Here is a 22,697-nt window from a genome sequence, read left to right as displayed (position 1 = left end):
CGGCAGCCACACCAACACACCCGTCTTTGTTTCATCAAGGCTGTAAAGCAATTTTAGACCTTTTTTTTTTTTTTTTTTAATTTGCCACATATTTTAAAGTGGCAGCTTTTGAAAGGAATGGGGGAAAGTTTTTTTTTAAATAATGAGAATATCAAGTCTTAAAAATATCCTGTTAAAATTTGGTAGACCATCATTAGTACAGTTTTGGCTGAAATAGTAAATTTAAGGGCTTGCCAGTAGAGACACACTGGTGCCGACAGATTCCAGACAAGGAGGCGAGTCTGCTTAAAATTCTTGAGTTGTCACGGTTATTAAATACGCTGTGCCACAAAACCTGCCAGTACTCAAGGTTTTCTCCATATCAGCTCTGCTAAATTATCAAAAATGCTGGTTTTAGCAGGAAAATTATTTACATGTGCATTCAAGAAATATTTTAAAGGGCCCTTACATGAGAGAGAAAAGTTTTCTTGAAAGAGAAGAGATAGGTAGACAGACAGACTTTTTTTAAGTGAACTTTTTTCCAAAAATTATAATTAGTTGGATCACTCTGTAACAACCGACTCTCTTCCTGCCCTCCTAATGATAATGACCTATACAAGAGAATACTATTTTTTTCACTGCAAAGGCTAAGGTTTGAGCCATTAAGAAAGGAGTGTAACAAACGTGTACTAAAGCAGAGGTCCTCAACTCCCAGGCCGCAGACCTGTACAGGTCCCTGGCCTTTTGGGAACCTGGTCACACAGCAGGAGGAGAGCAGCAGAGAGCGAGCGAAGCTTCATCTGTACTTGCAGCTGCTCCCCAGCGCTAGCATCACTGCCTCACTCCACCTCAGATCATCAGGCGTTAGATTCCCATAGGAATACTGGTCCCTGGTGTCCAAAAAGTTGGGGACCGCTGTTCTAAAGGTTCTATAAGGAAAGCCAAGTCATAAATGATGCCTAAAGCAAACTTAGTTCTTAGATCAGAAATAAGTGGAAAAAAAAAAAAAAGCTTTTTTCCTCCTTCATTTCCTCATTTTATTAATATATATAATCAATTTCATTTTAGACAATTTTACCTGCATCCTATACTTTCTTTTTATTGCAGAATTTGCATTTACTATTCCAACCTTTTTAGAGTGTGTGATTCAATAGCATTAAGTACATTAATATTGTTGTTCAACCACCACCATTATCCATTTCCAGAACTTTTTCATCATCCCAAAGAGAAATTCTGTACCTATTAAACAGTAACTCTCCATTCCTTCCTGCCCTCTGCCTCTGATAACCTCTATTCTACATTCTGTCTTTATGAATTCACCTATTTTAGGTAACTTCTATAAATTGAGTCATAAAATATTTGTTCTTTTGTGTCTGGCTTATTTCATTTAGTATGTTTTCCAGGTTCACCTATGTGTAGCATGTATTAGAAATCGTTTCTTCTTAAGTCTGAATAATATCCTTTTGTATGTATACACCACATTTTGTTTATCCATTCATCTGTTGATGGACATTTGGGTTGCTACGACCTTTTGGCTACCGTAAATAATGTTGCTATAAACATTGGTATACAAATATCTGTTTGAGTTCCTGCTTTCAATTCTTTTGGGTATGTACCTAGAAGTGGAATTGCTGAATCAAAATTCTATAACTTTTTGAGGAACCAAAGAGTTGCTTTTTAAAACAAATCTAATTTTGTTCTTGTAATGAGCCACAGATTAGTTTAATGACTAAAATTCTTCCTCTCTGATGTATGAAGGTCATCAGTTCCCTCCATATTGCTAAATTCAGTGGTCAATCTGTCCTTATCTTACCTGACTTGCAAAGTCGATCAGCTGACTACTTCCTCTTCCTTCAAAAAACACTTTGTTCACTTGGCTGCCAAGATCCTACACTCTTGGTTTTTTTCCTCTGTCACTGGTCATATCTTCTCAGTCTCTCTCAGCTGGTTCCTCTCCCTGTCCCTGACCTCTAAAGGGTCCCTGGGCCTCAGTTTTTGGACTTCTTCACAATATGTACTCCTCCCTTGGAGAGCTCCTCTAGTTTCATGGCTTTAAATATCATACAAATGCTGACAACTTGTAAATGTGTATCTCCACTCTGTACACCTTGCCTCTGAACTCCAGACTGGGACATCTAACTGCCTATTCAACATCTCCACTTAGATGTCTCAAATTCAACATGTGCTCCTCACCTTCTCCCCAAAGCTGCCCTGTCCCTGCAATTTTTCCATCTCAGTTAATGATAACACCATTTGTCAAAGTCCTCAGCTCCAAAGCCTTGGAGTCATCATTGATTCCTCTTCCCTTCATACCCAACATCCAATGTGGCAGCAAATCCTGTTGGCTCTGTCTTCAAAATCTAAATACAAATTGATCATGTCTCATGACTCTACTGCTACCACCCCGGTCCAAATCACCATCACTTCCTGCTTGGAGTACTGAAATAGCTTCTGAAGTACTGTTCCTCGCTTTTACCCTATTCTTCTACTGTATTCTCAACACAGTAGTCAGAGTGTCCTTTTTAAAATAAGTCAGGTTATGTCTCTTCTCCACTCAAAATCTCCCAATGCCTCCCCATTTTACTCAAAGCAGGACCCAAAGACTTGACAACACCCTAAAAAGCTCTACTTATTCTGGACTCTGGTTGTCCCTCTAACTTCATCACCAAACTACTCTCCCCTACCACTGGCTTCACTTCCTTACTAGTCGATGAACATGCTAGACAGCTTTCTACCTCAAAGCCTTTGCACTGGCTGTTCCTTCTGTCTGGAGCTCTCTTCCTTCATATACCTGCATGGTTTTTCTCCCACTTCCTTCAAGACTTTGCTCAAATGACACTGTCTCTTTGTCTTTAAACCTTGTTTAAAATTGTGAATTCTAATCCACTCAATCCTGCAGCCTTTTTCATATCCTCAACCCCTAAATACAGCTTTTAAAAAACTTTCCATAGCACTTACCACCTCCTAAAATACTGTATAATTTATGCATCATGTTTATTATCTTCTGCTGTAGTTAAACCGTAGGCTCCATGAAAGCAGGGATTCCCCCACCTCAATTTTGTTCACTGTTGTATTTCAGCACTTAGAGTGATGCTCAATAGTTTTTAAATGAATGGCTCAGGCAAAAAATACCCTTTATTTTGGGACGTATTGTCAGTTATGTGTGCTTAATTTGGTTACATTCGAATGTTCAGCCTCTCTCACATATGCCAACCCACAAACATTTTGAAAGCAACTTCTATGAGTCTGGCATTGTACTGGCTGCTGGTGAAATTCAGATATCCCTTCACTCGTGGAGTTCAAAGTCCAGCGGCGTTCTAAGGAGCCCACGATTTTTAAATTAAACTTTTCATTTTGAGATAATTGTATTTTCACATGCTGTTGTCAAAAACAATACCGAGAGATCCTATGCACCCTTTACTCAGTTTTCCCCAAAGGTAACACCTTACAAAACTATAGCACAAGATATTGACATTGATATAGTCAAGATACAAAATTTTTCCATCAACAAACAGATCCTTGTGTTGCCTTTTTATAGCCTTACCCACTCCTCTCCTCTCCCTTAACCCCTAAAAACCATTAATCTCTTCTCAATTTCTACAATTTTATCACTTCAAGAATGTTATATACTTGGAATCATACAGTATACGATCTTTTGGGATTGGCTTTCTTCACTCAGCATAATTCAGCTAGGTTGTGGCTTGAATCATTAGTTCCATTTCGCTGCTGAGTAGTGCTGAACATACCATAGTTAGTTTAACCATTCACTCATTGAAGGATCTGAGTTGTTTCCAGTTTGGGGCGATTATGAATAAAGGTGCTATATACATTTGTGTACAGGTTTTTGTATGAACTTAAGTTTTCATTTTTCTGGGATAAATGCCCAGGTGTACAACTAGTGGGTCATGTGGCAGTGGGATGTTTAGTTTTTAAAGAATCTGTCAAGCTGTTTTTCGGTGTCTATAATATTTTACATTCCTATAAGCAATGTATCTATGACCCAGTTTCTCACCATCCTCATCATTTGGTGTTACTAATTTTTATTCTAGCCATTCTGATAGGTGCGTGTTTATCTCACTGTGCCTTTAATTTGCACTTCCCTAATCTAATGTTGGACATCATTTTGTTATCTGTATATCCTCTTTGGTGAAATGTTTCTTCATGTCTTTTACCTAATTGGATATATTTTTTTAGTGTTTGGTTTTGAGAGTTCTTTATATATTCTAGATACTAGCCATTTGTCAGATATGTGATTTGCAAATATTTTCTCCAAGTCTTTTTATCTTTTCAAGATAAGTCTTGCATAGAGCTAAATTTTCAACTTTGATGGTCTAATTTGTCAATTCTTCCTTTTATGGATCATGCTTTTTGTGTGTTATACTATTTATTATTTGTTTGTTTGTTTGTTTATTTTTAGGCGAGGCGATGATTTATTTATTTATTTTTAGGTGAGGTGACCCTTGGTTGACCTCACAGAATGCAAGGACCTTGTCAGCTTACAATCTCTTATTTTTCAAAGTTTTTACGCCTACAGCACCTGATCTTCCTAGGTGGTCTCCCATCTGAGTACTAACCAGGCCCGACCCTGCTTAGCTTCTGAGATCAGACGGGATTGGGCTTGTTCAGGGTAGCATGGCTGTAGACGACAATTTATTTTTTAATGGGCCTAGGTCTTAAATGAGTAAGAGTTTGCTAAGTTGAGAAATGAGAAAGAATATTCAAGGCTAACGTATCAGAATGGCAACACTCGCTATGATGCCAGTTGACTTAAAAATAAGAGAACTGGAGAACCGTTTGACAATCCTATACTTACAATAATGCTCTATTTGTATGTAACCATAAGTTCTGTACTCTTTATAGGAAGGTAAGAATGAAGAGCAATTGTTATATGGTTATAATTTTAAATATTTGAGGATTGGTTAATATAGACACTTTCTTTAAAAAGGAAGAAATTATAAATGCCAACCACTCTGAGACCATATATAATTTCAGATACCAGATATAGAACTCAGAAAGAATTTTCCTATACAAATAATGTGGTGGTAATTAGATAAAGGTGAAGAGTATTGTGAATAGAGGGGCCTCTCCTTTATTTGACAGGATCATTTTTATGGACTGTTCTACTTAAATGAATTTTCCAGATAATTGATGAAGACTACCTCTTTCAGAGTGCCAAAATGTTTTTACTTTTAACCACAATGGAGGACTCTGGATCGCCATTACTAAATCTAAGTATTTTACTATGTGGTAATGTTATTAAATGAGCAGTGCCTCAGGGCTACCAAAGTTCACAGGACTGGTTGCCCCTATATCAAATTCCTCTGAACTGCCAGCTTAGCTTTTGCCTCGGCCTTTTATATGTCCATATTTGTTACTGGACAGTCTGCTCTCAATTTTTGCAGCTGTCAAGAGGCCTGTTTCTCACTACACTTCCTCCTAATCTGCAGTGGTTTGGGAAGACCTATAACTAAGCCAGTAAGGGTTCTGTCTAAATTAAGAGTAACAGGCGCTGAATGGGGACATGATTTCACTCACCTCTGAGCAGAATGCATGAGTGCGTGGCCATGTGATACCCATTTAATGCTGCTGAAAGGTCTGCACAGAGACTTCCAGCTTCTTTAGTAATAATATATATTCTTCTTTTTTTAGTAATAATTTTTAGTTGAGCCCATGAGTACCTTACCAAAAGCTAAATCTCTTATCTTTTTTTTCTAGCTCGGTGGCCATGTTACTATATTCTGGCAAACAGAATATAAGCTGAATGTTGTTTTCATGCCTGCTAATACCACATGCATTCTTTAGTTCATGGATCGAGGAATAATTTTGAACTTTCAAGTCTTATTACTTCAGAAATACATTTCATAAGGCTATATCTGTCATAGACAGTGATTCTTCTGACGAATCTGGGCAAGGTAAATTAAAAACCTTCTGGAAAGGGTTCGCCATTCTAGACGCCATTAAGAACATTCATGACTCATGAGAAGAGGTCAAAATATCAGCGTTAACAGGAGTTTGGAAGAAGTTGATTCCAATACTCACGGATGATTTTGAGGGGTTCAAGACTTCAGTGGAGGAAGTAAATGCAGATGTAGTGGAAGTAGCAAGAGAACTAGAATTAGAAGTGAAGCCTGAAGATGTGACTGGACTGCTGCAATCTCATACTAAAACTCAAGCAGACAGTTGTTTCTTGAGATGGAATCTACTCTTGGTGAAGATGCTGTGAAAATTATTGAAAGGACAACAAAGGATTTAGAATATTACATCAATTTAGTTGATAAAGCAGCAGCAGGGTTGAGATGACTTCAATTCTGAAGGGTAAGGTGTTATCAAACAACACTGCATGCTACAGAGAAATTGTTTGTGAAAAGAAGAGTCAATTGATATGGCAAATTTCACTGTTGTTTTAAGAATTGCCACAGCCACCCCCAACTTTCAGCAATCGTCACCTTGATCAGTCAGCAGCCATTAACATAGAGGCAAGACCCTCCACCAGCAAAAAGATTATGACTCACTGAAGGCTCCGATGATGGTTAGCAGTTTTTAGAATAAAATATTTTTTAATCAAGGTATGTACATTGTTTTTTTAGATATAATGCTATTGCACACTTAACAGATACGGTGTAGTGTAGACATAGTTTTATATGCACTGGGAAACCAAAAAATTCATGTGGCTTGCCTTATTGTGATACTTGCTATATTGTGTTGGTCTGAAAAGGAACCCACAGTATCTCTGAGATATATTTGTAATTACAATATACTGTGATATGAGCTCCAAGGTAATGGTGTAACTGAATGAAAGAACAAAAGCTCCTAGACCTGGTCTGAGAACCAAAAGAGAAGAGAAAAGGGAAAGCAAGTAAGAAATGGCTGCCACTATCTAAGGAACTGCCTTCTCGGGGAACCTGGAAGGTTTATCACCATATCCCAGCACTAGCAAAGTATTTTATTACCTGGCTTATTCCAGGTAATAAAAACTGAATGAAGAGAGGTCATTCCTCTTCTTATGCAATGTGACCCAGTAACTAAGGGTTCACTTTTGTCTGCAAAATTACAAAACCACTGGATGTGATTGTTGTCTTTAGTCTCTGGGATTAATTGATCCTTTTCTGGGGATTCCTATGATCTGATATTTCTTAATTCTGCATTAAATGTAAGCATAAGAATTCATTTAATTTAATTCAACAAATAATTGAGTGCCCACAATGATAGAAATCTATTTTACTGGAAAATTTATAGATTTCACGAGACTTATTTTTTAAAAAACACTGTCTGCCAAATAAACCTTGTAAGAAAGGCTAGGTTCTAGGAAGGTCTGGGTTGTTTTGTTTTTAGTTCGTTTTTAACATATAGGAAAGAAGTCCTGAGAAGAAATAATCAAGAACTCCCTTGCCTAGGATGAGCCATCTAGGAATAACAATAAGAAAGAAGGACAGTATAGATAGAGAACTTGAACTCAGGACAGAAAAAACACTCATTAAAACAAATCAAAAAGAAAAGTAAATTGAGTATGGATAGTCACATTCGTTTTATATCTCTCTGGTAATTTGTGATGGCTTTATATATCATCCTCCGCAACATTAAATCTTAGAATTCAAATTTGCTTGGTGTTTATTTCTCACTACTTTATAAATACAGCCCCCTCCACACACAAACCCTCCTACTAGAGATTCAAAAAGAGAGAACATTAGAGAAAATACAAAGTTACAGCTATAATACATTTACTTACAGCATTTTGAACTATAAAAATATCATTGATGCACAGCTGTCAAATACAGCAAACTCTAAAAATGTAGAAGGCAAGCATGCATACAGGAAACAAGAGTGCAAACAATTCTCAACCATAATGGGTGTAACTATTGCTCTGTCACGCTTAATCCCTGGGATTCACAGCACTTAAAGAATTCCTGGTAGCTGAAACTGTACGACAAGCAGGAAGAACAACACTCCTGTCCTTACAACTGGCTCTTCTCTGGGCCAGTCAAAAAGTCTCCTACAATTCTGAGCATCATACCCTATCTAATCAAACCATCATAATTCCCTCAGAAAAGGAATCCTTAAAAAGTTTTTCTTAAGTCTGCCCTATCAGTCTATTAACTCCAAGTCTTTTGCCTGGAATAAAAATTCATACTTCAGAAGAAAGATTATCCAAACAGAAAGAAAGCATTCTTTATCCAAACAGAAAGAAACAACAAGCACATTACAAACTATGGAATGACTAAATACAGATAGAAATTAGAATTTGAAATTGAATTCCATCTATAATCCTGAAATCCTAATTTTGGTTGTTTTATCATTGTACATCTTTCCTCCATCCCCATCTCCTACACCAAGAAACCTTTTAAAAATACTATTAGAATGTAGAACTGACTGGTTTGGTTTCAAGTATTTTTTTCTATGTCTGGGAGGCTCATAAACAGTGAGGTAGGTGTGTCAAACGATGAGCAAAAAGAAACTGAAGGAGGGAGCTGGATTATGTCATTTGATTCTAAGATTTCATAAGCAAAACAGAAAACCTGTATAATCCATGAACAAAATAATCCGATAATGAATAATCAAGAAAAGATATGAATTTACCAAATATCCTAGTGATTACTAGAATTATACTTGATTTTAATTTTTCCTTGGGCTTCTATTCAGTATTTGCTGAAAAGAAAATTAAGTAGTTCATCTTACAATTTGGATAAAATCAAAATTTTAAGACCACTTTCTTTAAGGACAAAATTATTCCTTATACATTTTTACCTTGCTTCATCATTTTCCTTCATCAAAATTCTGTCACTGACTAACACTACAAATAGTAGCACAGATTATTTATCCATGGGTTTGATAACTGTTAAAATTATACATCATCATTTGGTAGGTTTGTGATTTGGTCTCTGTATAGTTTTATTTTGGCAGATATTTGTTTATAATCTATGGTACTGAATAATACTTCCCAGCAAATGTGTACTATGAAAAGATGCTTTTAGCAAATGAAATCTACAAATGTCCAATGTATGTTTTCAATATATTTAACTGACTTTTCCTGAAACTTATGTTATTGGTCTTGATCTCAAACTTTTTAACACTGGCTTCATATTATTTTTTTTGTTCAAAACTGAAAACAAAGTACAGCACTTAATGTAGAAACTGTGGAGGTTTTTTTCCCAAATACTATTTTTCCATAAGTATAACTAATTATCCTTCACAAGAATCTTTCTAAAATAGCTGATTATGACTAAACTTGTAACAAACAATTGTTTAAATAAGTTTTATTGTAGTTCAATACTAGATTTCTAAACAAGGCCATGTACCTCAAGTAGAGGACAATTATGGAGTTAGCTTTTTAGTTTTCGAAAATCCCTTTTAACAGTGTACTATATAGTGTGTTTTAATTTTTTTTTTTATGGTAACATTGGTTAACAAAATCCAATGTTTCAGCTCTACACTTTAACAGTAAGGCGTGTGTGTGTGGGCGGGGGGTGGGGGGAGAGAGAGAGAGAGAGAGAGATTACACTGTGTGTTCACCTCCCATAGTTAGATTTCTTTTTGTAACCACATATTGACCCCCTTTACCCTGTCTACCTCTCCCAACTCCCTTTCTCTCTACCTTCTGGTAACCACTAGCCTATTGTCCATGTCCATGAGTCTCTGTTTGTTTGTCCTGTTCACTTGTTGCTTTTAGGTTTATATCCCACATATAAGTGATTTCATGGGATTTTTTTCTGCCTGGCTTATTTAGCTTAGCACAATTATCTCGAGGTCCATCCATGTTGTCACAAATGGCAGTAATTCATCTCTACTTATAGCCGAGTAATATTCCATTGTATATATGTACCACAGCCTCTTTATCCAATCTTCTATCATAGGACACTATCGTGTGTTTTAAGGAGGCAAAAATGAATCAGACTCACAATACATTTAATCAATTCTATTGTTTTTTGCAAAGAATCGGTTTTTGTTTCATGGTTTTTTAAATATTATTTGCCTTTTTCCTATTTTATAGATTGATTTCTCTACATTATTTCCTTCCTTCTACTCAATTTGGGTTTAATTTGTCCTTCTTTTTCTAGTTTATCCAGGCAGAAACTTAAGTCATTGATTTTGGACCTTTTTTCTTTTCTAGTGTAAGCAATAAATTTCCCTCAAGCACTACTTTAACTGCATCTCACAAATTTTGATATGTTATAACTTCATTTTCATTCAGTTAAAACCACATGTCCAATGTCTTTTGGATATATGAAAAAGAATGCTATTGAATATGGTTGGAGAAATATGAAGTTGGAGAGAAAGTAGAAGAGTTAGAAGGAGTTGAAGTAAAAATTACCAAAGTTTTAGAAAAGGCGACAAGTACAACTTCTGATGTACCCTACAAACAGTTTTCAAAACTTAAGGTAATAGGTGGTAGAAAAACAATTGCAATTACTAGGTGTTAGGGAAAGCAGAATGCAATTGTACAACACTGGAATTTGACCAGGCCATTAGGGTCAAAAAGTTAAATGTAAAAGGTGCTTCTGATTGCCTAGAGCATAAAGATGTCTGTTTTCCAATGCATTTAAACTAAACTTCTAATCGCCATGACTTCAGTTTTCTTTTTTCTTAATTCTAAAAGTAATCAATCACACTTAGATAAGCGGTACAACTGGAAAAGAGAAAATATCCCAAAAAAGTATATATGAGAAAAATCTTTTGATTAGTAATTCTGAAGTAGTTTAATGTATGCATTAATAACTGTAGTTCTGAAAAAGAATATACCAACATTTAGTTTATGTTTTCACAAGTATATGCCGACTGTCTCATAATTAAGTACGCAGAGCTCAAAACTGCCAACACTACAGAGAGCTTACACTGTTAACCATTATAGAAGAGGTTGAAAGATATTTGCTAATGACTACCATAAAAGGGACGTATGACTAAGAACAGAGAGGATGTGTGACTAAAAAGTCCCACTACAGTTCTTTGAAAATTCCCTGAATAACTAGGCATGCCAAATGTGGTTTGTCATAAAATTATCTGATGCTAAAGTCTGTAGTCAGACAGACTACATGCTCTGTCTGTAGGATAAAGTACCAAAACAAGACCATCAATAAGTGAAAGTGTTGATCAAATTAAAGTGTAGCCCAGTGTTCAAATTGCTACTGTGCCTGACTAAACTAACTCTACAGGTAATTCATTCACTTCCTAGGGTGCTGGACCACAGCACGGTGACCAGGAACTCTGGGCCACTGCTGTCCTTTCTCGCACTTGAAAGAGTACAGAAAGTTTCTCACAGATCCTCAAACACTAGAATAATCCAAGTCAGCACACCATAGTCTACCTTTGGTAAACCGACCTTTCACCCCAAAGGATTACCACGACTATACCTAAACTGCAGAAATTGAAAGAAAATCCTAGTACACATTTGGAAATACATCATACTTCTTTCATATGCACAACCGTCTCTGATATGCTGACATGACACAACTGATTTCCCAAAAGAATGTTACTTTACCCGCAAATAATAATTCCAAATTATAATAGTAATAGTTACCATTGTTATATAAAACAATGCCATTTAATCCTTTAATTCTGAGTTTGCATTACATAATTTTTCAGATGGGGATACACACTCAAGGTCACATCATTTAAGGTCAGATTGAAACCCAACTTTGGCTGACACCAAAACCCATGTTTATTTCACCATACTTCACTTTTTCTTGATATTTTTCTATTTGCTACCCACACTTGTGGGAGAAAATACATTGAGCAAGTACTGACTCAAATAGGGAAGTAGTTTTGAATGACTGCAGAAATGTAACACACAGCAGTGACTTTTCATGCCATTTAATTGAGGGTGTATATTTTTTTCTTCTCAGTTTTAATATTTTTGGTCTTCCCAGTATATGCTGCTATCTGGATCTCTAAACATGTTTATAACACTATATCAGATTTCAGTAATATATGGGTTTTTAATAAAATGTACAACTCCACTATGTATAAATCTTGCATCTTTAAGAACCCATGTTCTATGTATACAATAAAAAAAGGCAATTCTTTATTCCGTTATACAGCTGTCTTTCATTTAATATAATTAATTCAAAAATGAAGGAACTTACTTTCCTCATTAGTATTTAAATATTTCCTCTGCCTAGTGATGACCGATGTACAGTGAGAAAACTGATTTAATAAAAAGACGTTTTAATTTTCTGAAACAATAAATTACAAAGTGGCATTTTGCTCTACTGAAAGAATGCAGAATCCAGCATAATTAAAAACATCAAGTATCATGATTACAGAGGACACCTGTTGCCTTTGTTGCATCTATTTCTTTTGTTCCGTAATAGCAGCCCACTTTTCTGTGAGAAACCCTGTCCCCTTTCTCTCAGTCCACCAGCTGATTCTACCCTCAATACCAAGGATGGACACATGACTTAGGCCTGGCCAATCAAAGCATTCCATTCTCCCATGCCACGCTGATTGGTTCACAGATGCATACATGTCCCAAGAGAGGCCAATGAGATGTAATCCCAAGACTTTTGCACAAAGTGCCCTCTTTTTGCTAAAGATGCTGAGGAGACGGTTGCTTCTGGCTGTCTTTACTATCACCTGGGGACAATATACTTCAGAAAGAAGACACCACAGGAGAAAACAATGAAGAAAATAAAATCTTACATATTCCTGATGCTATTATTTGAGTAGGCTCAGGATGAGAAGGTTGGTCTTACCAGCCTGTCCCTGTCATACGGTCTTACTCTGCTGCAGGCCATCCAGCTCCTCTTGACTCCTTGTTTCCAGTCTTCTTGATAATTCTGTGAACACCTGATACCACTTTTGGCTTAAGTAGAATAGAGTCAATTTCTGTTTTTGCAACTAAGAACTCTAACTAGCCCAATGGGCAAACAATTTTAAGATCTTGAGGTGGAGAAGGCCTACCTAGAAAGATAGATCTGTTTACATAACAATCTAAAAATGGTAATACGATAAGGAAAAATAAGTATGTGAATATGCAATTCACAAAAGAATACCAGTTAATATATACATTTAAGAATATTTAAATTAATGAGAAGAAAAAAATGAAAAGAAAGTATTGGTCTCCCGAAACAACAAATCCTGAAAAGGCAAAAAACATTTCTGTGTTGTTTATTACTGGAACTTTAGCAAACACTAGCAAATAGTACACACTCGGATATTTATTAAATAAACAAATTAATCAGTTTAGAAAAGAAAGCAATTTGGTATAATAAACAGACCTTCTCATGCACTGTAGTAGAAGCACATACTGGTACACAGATATTGGAGAGCAAGTTGGCAATATCATAAAAGGTTTTAACGTACATTCTGCTAGACTCAGCAAGCCCATACCTACAAATTTATCTTACTGGAAAAAATTTTTTAAAAGTATGCAAGATATAAGTGATGTTCCCAGCAGTACACTGCTTCCAAGAGGAGTGATACAAAACAATACAAATGTCTGGCAATAAAGGTTTATTAAATAAATTACTTTATATCCATTCACATTGAAATACTATGCTGCTGTTTAAAAAGATAATATATTTTGACATGGAAAGAGGTCCATGACTGAAAACAACAGAAAGCAAAATAGCATCTACACTATGACTTTATTTAATAAAGTTATTTATTTCTATATATCCCCTGGGGGAGTCTAGAAGCTTATCCATTGAAATGATGCCAGTGGATTCTGAATGCAGGGCTTAGGGAAGTTTATACACTAATGGTTTGGATCTTTTGAACAAATACGTATCTTTATAAACATACCAAAAATAATAATAAATGACACATACACACAAACACATAGAATTAGTGCAATTTCCCAATGCATTACATTTAATATGTAGTCAGATAAAACATGAGAGAATCTTAACCTTTTCATTACGGCAATGTAAGGCTAAAAATTTACCAAACTAATAGGGAATAAAATCCTTCCTTTTCATTCTAGAGATGTAAGACCCCAGGGAAAGACATAGGCTAGAACAGCTACCAGGTAAAGCACCCTGAGAAGAGAACTTGTTTAAATCTTATAAATGTTGCTCTTCTAAGTTAACACGAAAAGCAAAGAAACAGAAAAAACTATGAAGGAACAAACCAAGGCCATCAGTTGTTCAGATGTTCATTACATCAATTCTGACCGGTCAGAAAACTACACTTGAAAACACATCCAAAATGCAATGAAATTATTTTGTCCGAAACCACCAGAATGTCTCTTATTTTGCTACAAAACTCAAACATATTCACCCACTACTATACCCAAATCCTCAAACATATAATCAATTTTAAAAGTTGTAAGTAAATACATACATATTGGAATGTATGGAAGGCAAGATTGATGACAAGAGGAGGTAATGCAATACAAACTGTCAGTCTAGTAAATAGTACAACCAGAGCATCTGAAAATCTTGTTTCAATGGCCCGTAGTATTATGAAGCACTTAACAAGAATTCTATCTTTGAAACAGAAACCTCTCGGCAGGGTACCACAACTTGTACAATAAATCCAAGTTAATATTGTGACTGCTTCTTCACTCTTTTAAAAATTAAGGTCTATAGGGAATTCAAGCATGCTAAACTCCATCTCAGAATTTACATATTCAAGTATAGGCAGTGTGTATAGTGGTTAAGGCCCTGGGGGCAAATGGTATGAGTACAAGTCTTGGCTCTGCCACATATTAGCTATGAAATCCTGGGCAAAATAAGACCTGCTTCAGAGCTGTGATGATTAATTGAGTTAATACACACAAAGCACTTAGAACAGTTCCTGACTCAGAGAATGCTAAAAAAATATTAGCTATTACATGATTATGAGGCATAAAAATGATTCTAGTACTCTAATGCTGTGAGATGGCCATGGAACTAATGAAGTAAATTTAAGTTTTAAGACATTTTATAATTCAGCTCATTATGGCTCTGACTTTTTAAGGAAGTGGTTAATAATTAATTTTAATTATTTGAGTTGCTTTAAAACTCTGCATTAACTAAATCTTATTCATAAGATTATATAGCACGATAGTTTCAAAGAGCTCAGAGGTTTAATCGAATTATTTATTTTCTGAACCAAAATAAGATAATTTTTTTTCAAATAGATAATTTAAAGTGAATATGTTTATTGGTTGCAGGTTTTACTCTGGAAAAAAAAAAAAACCTACGCAAACATGACACATACACTTCAAAGAAGTGGTAATGAGGCATTTATGCTACTAATTACTATAAATTAGAAAGGGACCATTGCAAAATCCAACTATATGAAAAGCATAGTACTAAAAAATGTCTAATCCTAGATGTACTCCATCCCCTCCCATTCTAGCAAAATGAAGCTTCTTTCTTTTTACTTCTTTATCACTCCATTATTACCCATCCCTTAATTTCAATAACACATCATTAGATTTCATTTCATTCCTCCATTTCAATAGGGATGCTCTTTTAAAATAAATATCTCTTCATTTTTGCAAAAACTCGTGAAGCCTAAATACTGGCCAACTCATCAGGTCATTTCACCTAAATATAGCACTGCTGGTTTAGATAGAGACAATCTATAAGACTCACACTACTAGAAATCTACTATATCTCAATGTATTTACCATTTATCTTAGTGCGAAGATCATGATTTTGTGTCTTGATCGGTGTTATTTTTTTTCTTCTGAGATTTGACACATCTCTTTGTGGCAGGTTCAATTGTTTAAAAGTCATTAATACAACCCCCTTTTTTGGTAGAGAAATGTCTGAATTTTGTCAGCAACTTCTTTGACTTGGTCCTCAATTTGAAAAAAAAAGATGGTCTACTGGGCCATAGCATACGCTCTAGCAAAAGTCTGATCTTGTGCTGTAAATTATAGTCTAACTTCAAATCACACATATGAATCAGCACATGCCACTGTCACTAAAATTAACAATAATTTCTAACAGTATTGTTTTCCATGTATCAACTTACTTAGTCCTCACAATAAACCAAAGAGGTAGATATTATTTTCATGATGACTTAAATATGGGAAATCTGAGGAAAAGAGAGATTAAGTAACATGACCAAAGTCACAAATGTTGTGAGTGATGGTGACATGATTCGAATCCATGTGGTCTGAGCCAGGGCCCATTCTCTTAACCATTCTCAAAAACACTTTTGGGCAAGCAAGAAATAAAAATACAGTGCTGTGAGCTGTGTCACCATGCATTTAATTTACCCAAATTCAACTATATGTGTTCAGTTAAAAAAAAACAACAATAACTGGAAAATGACAATCTAGGTAGTATAGTCAATTGCCCTGTTTTACTCATCATATGCTCAGGATATAGACAGGAAACTAATGCTTATGTAAGCTTAGTCCAAGCTTAGTCCATTTCAGTACTTCTCTAATGATAGTATTTAATTAAGCTGAGTGTGGTTTTAGTGTAATGGGACATTTTTCATGTAGTATTAGTTATAGGCAAGTCGACTATTTCATCTGGTACTGAAGAAACAGTGATTATCCCATCGCTGCTGGGGAAAACCGGCTCTCTGGGGATATAGCATGTCAGTCCCCGCTGTGCACCTTCTTGAGGGATTAACAAGAGCAATTTTGACCAAATGCAATTTTGTAACTTCAAAACTTATCTCCTGCCTCAGATGCAACCCCACTATATGCATCAGCACTCTATGCGTTACTTCAATAACAGTGAGTAACAGAGGCCAGATAATTACAGATGCAATTCACGCTCATCTAGGCCATTACTGGGGCTTTGCAGTTTCTTGCATTCCTCAGACATCTTTTCAGCTTTTCCCCCCACTTTCTACATAGTCAGATAAATCCACACCCCACTTAGTTAGTAGCTGACAACAACACTTACTTTATAAGAAGATGGGGGCCATGCAGCATTAATTCTCTCCATTTAGTTTACTTTCACCACAAAACTGTATCCTCATCCAGCCCCTCTTGCTACAAACTAGAATCTAGTCTCCTCACTTTACTGAAACTGTTCTTTCGAGAGCCACTGATGACTTGATGCCAAGTCCAATCATGTCTCAGACTTCATCATTCTCTCTCTATAGCAGTGATTCTCAACCCTGGCTACAAATTAGAAGCATAAAGAAAATACTGATGCCAGAGCCCCACTCACAGATTCCAATTTAATTGGTCTTGGGTTGGCAGAGGGCTGGGCACTTGCTTAGAGCTCCTCAGGAGACCTTAATGTGCAGCCAGGATCAAGAAGCACAGGTCTACAACACTGACTCAGTTGACTAGCTCAACTCTTCCACTTGCAACTCCTGGTTGCCATAATATCCTGCTCACTGGATATTTCTATTTCTCTATTTGATATCCTTATCTGGAGTCTCCTCCTGTTTCGTTTGCACTGTCAATTGTTCATTTTCCTCTCAACCCTTAATTTAAGGTGTATAACTCTCTCAAATATCCATATCTAATACTGAACTCAAGCCTCAGCTCTAGACCCTCACCTCACATAGATGTTGTCCCTCTATATTCAGACTCCACATTTCCAAAATCATCGTACTGTTCTAGTTGCCTCTCAGTCTCTTCCCATTCACTGCTCACTCACTACAACAAGTTTCCATGCCACTCCATCCAACAGGATCTTACAGTCAGCAAGGGCCTCCTTGGAACTTAGTTTTCCTGATCTCTGTAGTACTGTATACTACTAACCTTCTATCCTTTTTAACTGTTCTTCCCCTGGCTTCCAAAACACCTTATCATCAAGTTCCCTCTACTTCTCTGGCCACTTAGTCTCTTTTGGAGGCTCTTCTCCTTCAAGGTATTCTTAGGGATGCTGTCTCCACCTGCTCACTTATATCCTCTCCCTGTACATTCTCATTTATCCTACAACATCGATTTTGCAGTATCTGCTGATGCCACGTATTTCTCCACCCAGATAGTCAGTGAGATTCAGAGTTACAAATTCAAGTGCCACACTTTACTTCTCCTCTGAGGCTTATCCTCTTCTCGTGATGCCGCTCCTCAAACCTGCTGCTCTTCCTCTTTCTCAGTGAAAGGCGTCATCATCACCATCCAGTTTCCCAAGCCGGAAACCTGGGCATCACCTTCATCTCCTCCTCTTTTTAAACCCTCTACATTTCAGCAAGCACCAAGTTCTGCCCATTCCGCCCCAATTGCTTCAGTTCAGGTCAAAAGCTGAGACTACTTCTTGCTTGATTTTTACGGCAACAAAATCCTAACTGTTCAGTGTGATCTCTCTACAAACGCATATCTGATCACGTCACTCTGCTGCTTAGGACCATTCACGGTGGTGCATTTTATACAGGCATGGGAATACTCAAACAGATTTACGGGATGAAATAAAATTCAAAAACGAATACAGAAAAATAATTTTATATATGATAACGTTCAAAGCAGCATTTAAAATCAGTGGAAGAAGATTCAATTAATGGGGTTGGGATAAATGACTATTTAGTTAGGAATAGTGAAAATTGTATCCTTACCTTATATAATGAATGGGTATAAATTCCAGATAAATTAAAGATCTAAATGTAATAAAAGAAACCATAAAAGAACATAGAAAAAATATATGAGACTGTTTTCATGAATCTGGGGCTAAGTAAGGCACTTGAATAAAATGTCCAAACTCTTCAGAAGAACATACAAGGGCCCTTGCTTATAACTTTCTTAACATCATCCCTCTCTATTGCCCCTACCCCTCCTCTCCAGTCATGGGAATTTCTTGCTTCAGGAGATGCACCATGCATGTTCTCACGCCTGAGGGCCTTTGCAATGTTCTCTTTGTCTTTTCTCTCTAATTTACTGAACAGTCCATCCTCTTCTCTCTGATTGCAAATGCTATGTTTATCACATATTAAATTTGGCTTTATTGCACACCCCCCCCACCACCGGATTCTATTCCATTCTACTGATTTGTTGGTCTCTTCTTGTGTCAATGCCATAATGCTTTAATTACTCAAGTTTTAAAGTAGATGTTTATGCCTGCTATGATTATTCCTTTCATTCTTCTTTACTTGAATTTTGAGAAACACTGGAATCAGCTTATCAAATTCTATTAAAACCTCCATTAGGACCTTTGGTTGTAATTGCATTGAATCTATAGATCGCTTTGGGAAGACTTGGCATCTTTTCATCTAGGAATATGTTTATATATTTAGTCTTTCAGCAAAAAAAAATTTTATAACATGTCTTATGGAATTATTATTAAAAATTTTCCTGGGTACTTTATAGTTTTAATTAATATGATTGGGGCTTTGTTTTTTTATATTTTCAAAGAGATCACTGATGACGTGTTTGTGCAAACTTACTTTGCATCTTGCCACCTTACCATTTTCCCTTATTCTATTAAGCTAGTTCTACAGGAGAGTGAGAGTATTAGGTTCCACAGGAAAGAAAAAGACAGGTAGTTGAAGCACCTTTGTATGCAAGATAATGAGATCCAAATGTGAGAAGTTGAGTTTAAAGCGACAATGTTATACTTACCTGGAGATGTCCTAAAAGTATACGGAAATACAGAACTGGAGAAGAGGGGAGAGTTGAGGGCTGTACAGATGTAGAAGTCATATGCATACAGAAAATGCTCCTCGATTTTTTACAAAGGAATCAAAAACATACAATGGAGAAAGAAAGCCTCCTCAATAAACTGTGCTTGGAAAATTGGGAAGCCACATAGAAAAGAATGAAAACTGACTGCTGTCACTATACACAAAAATTGATTCAAAACGAGTCTAAAAATAAGACCTAAAATAATAAAATCATAGAAGAAAACATAGGTACTAAACTTAGGGACCTTGGTCTCAGAGGGGATTTTATGAATTTGACCTCAAAGGCAAGTGAAGCAAAAGCAAAAATAAATAAATGGGATTATATCAAACTATAAAGCTTCTGCACAGCAAAAAAAAAAAAAAAATTGGTAAAATAAAAAGGCAACTGACCAAATGGGAGAAGATATTTGCAAACGATACCTCTGATAAGGGGTTAATATCCAAAAATAAAGAACTTATGCAACTCAACAACAACAAAAAACAAACAATCCAATTAAAAAATGGGCAGAGGACCCGAACAGACACTTCTCCAAAGAAGATATACAAACAGCCAACAGATATATGAAAAGATGCTCAACTTCACTAGCTATTAGTGAAATGCGAATCAAAACTACAATGAGATACCACCTCATACCTGTTACAACGGCTATCATCTACAGGACAGATATGCACTACTGATGGGAATGTAAATTGGTACTGCTGCTATGGAAAACAGTATAAAGGGTCCTCAAAAAATTATGAATAGAGTTACCATATGATCCAGCGATCCCTCTTTTGTGTATCTACCCCCAAAATTTGAAAGCATTTATTCATAAAAATATGTACCCCTACGCTCATTGCAGCATTATTTGTAATGGCCAAGACATGGAAACAACCGAACAGTCCTTCAACAGATGATTGGATAAAGATGTGATACATATATACTATGGAATACTACTTAGCCATAAGAAAAAATGAAATCTGCCACTTGCAACAACGTGAATAGATCTTGAGAATATCGTGCTTAGTGAAATAAGTCAGATGGAAAATGTCAAGAACCATATGACTTCACTTATATGTCACATATAAAATTGAAAGCAACAAATGAACAAGACAGACGAATGAAAACTCACACACACAGACAACAGTATAGAAGGAAAGGGGGTGGGAGATAACAAGGCCAAAAATATGGTGACAGAATAAGGTCAAATATATGGTGACAGAAGATTTGACTTTGGGTGGTGAACACACAAAGCAATATGCAGATGATGTATCATATAACTGTACACTTGAAACCTATATAACTTATAATGAAGAAAAAACATCTTTGTATATTCCAAAATTCACTATTAAAAATAGAATGAAAAAGGAAGTTTTAAAAATTGTGCAGTGGTTTCATATTACAATTATTGAGTATAGACCTATACAACATACTTTTCCAAAAAGAATTTCAGGAGACTAAGGGTGGGTCTGACTGTAGGTCTAACTATTACAGTACTACCATGGGATTCACGTAAAAAAGAAAAAATGCTGGTGAACAAAAGTAAAGGCAGGAAACGGGTGGAGGGAAGGGGAAATGCTGAACTACAAGGTCATGGTCAGGAAACCAATTTGGCAAGGCATGTGGAAAACTAAGGCATATAGAATCAAGTACCACATACGGTGGTGCACAGTCCAAAGACAGCTTTGCTTTCAGTAATGGGACTCAAATGGCAGGGTGAAGGCCAATGTCTGTGACACACAAAGGGAACCACCTCAAAAGTCCCTGTCAAGCTCATTTCCTTTTAGCAACTCTCACTACTGGGACACACTTCCAAATAGAGCTCGGACAAAGGCTGCCTAGGTCCTAAGAAACGTGTTAGTAATAATAAATGCCTAATGTTGATTGTCAGCAATGTACATAAAGTCCCCTTTTCCTTCATTTCCATTATTATTAAACAAGTGGAAGAACAATATTTATAAATCAGATAATAAAATTAAGATATAGTACATACATCCAAATCCTAATTTTATAAAAGAAAGGGATTTGTGTGTATATACATTATATACATATGTATGTTCATATTATGTGTTGTGTCTATTCATTGTAAAAACAACAGAAGAGCATTTGTCAAATTGTTAAAAGTAAATATCACTAAATATCAGAATGTAGCAGTTTTTATTTTTAACTTATTCTTTTCTATATTTTTACAGTTTTCAACAATGAATATATAATGATTTTGTAATAAAAAAAATCAAAGATCTTGATAACATTTTAACATTAAACCTTCTTCAAATTTTCAGACTGTAAGTAATAAATAAAGGAAGATGTACACCTGAATGTCTCCTTTGGAGAAAGCTTAAATAAAAGAGTCTTTTAAGGACTAAGTGTGAAATCCACAGAAGTGTAGCAGCATGAAAGGGAATGTAACTGATTCTCTCATTATGTTCACAGAATGGGAAAGAGGTTCGAGAAGACGAGACAATCATTTCAGAAATGACCCCTTTAAAACGGCAAGTGAAAACAGGATCATACTTTTGGAAAATGAACACATCATCTCAAATCAGTGTGGTGCACAGCGTTAACTACAGGAGGAAGCTTCTTCCTAGGGCACTCACAGAGGAAGGGCAACATGGAAGTAGCTAAACCTGCCTTCCCTCAGACAGCTGTTTCCTGCTGGCTTCTTACCTTCCAGCCTTCCAGGTGTCTGGTCCTTTTAGAGGTCCTGTACCAAATCCTATGACCCATCCTCCCCTCCTGCCCTCCTCAGGACACAGACTCTTAAGGCTGGGAAAGCTGCTAAGTGGCCAAATTAGAGTCCTGTGATTTGAGGCTGGAAGTGGGTCTGTCAGAAGACAGCTGCCTAAAGCCAAGAGTAGTTTCCTTGTGACCAGATGTGAGAAATGGGTATGTTTATTTGCTCAACTGAACACATACTTAAGTATCTTCTATTGATGAGGCACATGCTAGGTGCTGTAAGGTATATAAAGAAAAACTACTTTCCTAAGGGAACTAGTGTTGACAGAGGTGGTGGTAGGCAAATAAAGTTAAGTTATGAATTATGCAATACAATAATGAGAAGGAACACTGCATGGTGGGTGACAGTCGGCTCTTGGGGTCAGAGGACTGAGTCCAAATCCCTGGCTTCCTAGCTGTGTGACCTTAAGCAAGTTACTTAACTTCTCTGTGTCTTAAGTTTCTTCACCTGTAAAATAATGATAATAGTGTTATCACCTCATAGGGTTCATGGGAAGAGTAGTTAAAGCATAAGGAGTGTAGAGCAGTACCTGGCACATAATAA

General features: G+C 36.2%; 1 protein-coding gene and 1 pseudogene across 3 annotated transcripts in view; both read right to left on the bottom strand.

The window, feature by feature from the left end:
* SERTAD2 (SERTA domain containing 2) overlaps nt 1-22,697 on the bottom strand; it is a 103,069-nt gene that overhangs the window by 49,515 nt on the left and 30,857 nt on the right. The window lies entirely within an intron of this gene.
* LOC112477940 lies at nt 4,505-4,623 on the bottom strand (annotated as a pseudogene).

The sequence above is a fragment of the Pteropus alecto genome, unplaced genomic scaffold (assembly GCF_000325575.1).
Source record: "Pteropus alecto unplaced genomic scaffold, ASM32557v1 scaffold131, whole genome shotgun sequence".
Classification (NCBI taxonomy): Eukaryota; Metazoa; Chordata; class Mammalia; order Chiroptera; family Pteropodidae; genus Pteropus; species Pteropus alecto.
Note: the sequence above shows the minus strand (reverse complement) of the source record. Positions and strands in the feature narration are given on the sequence as shown.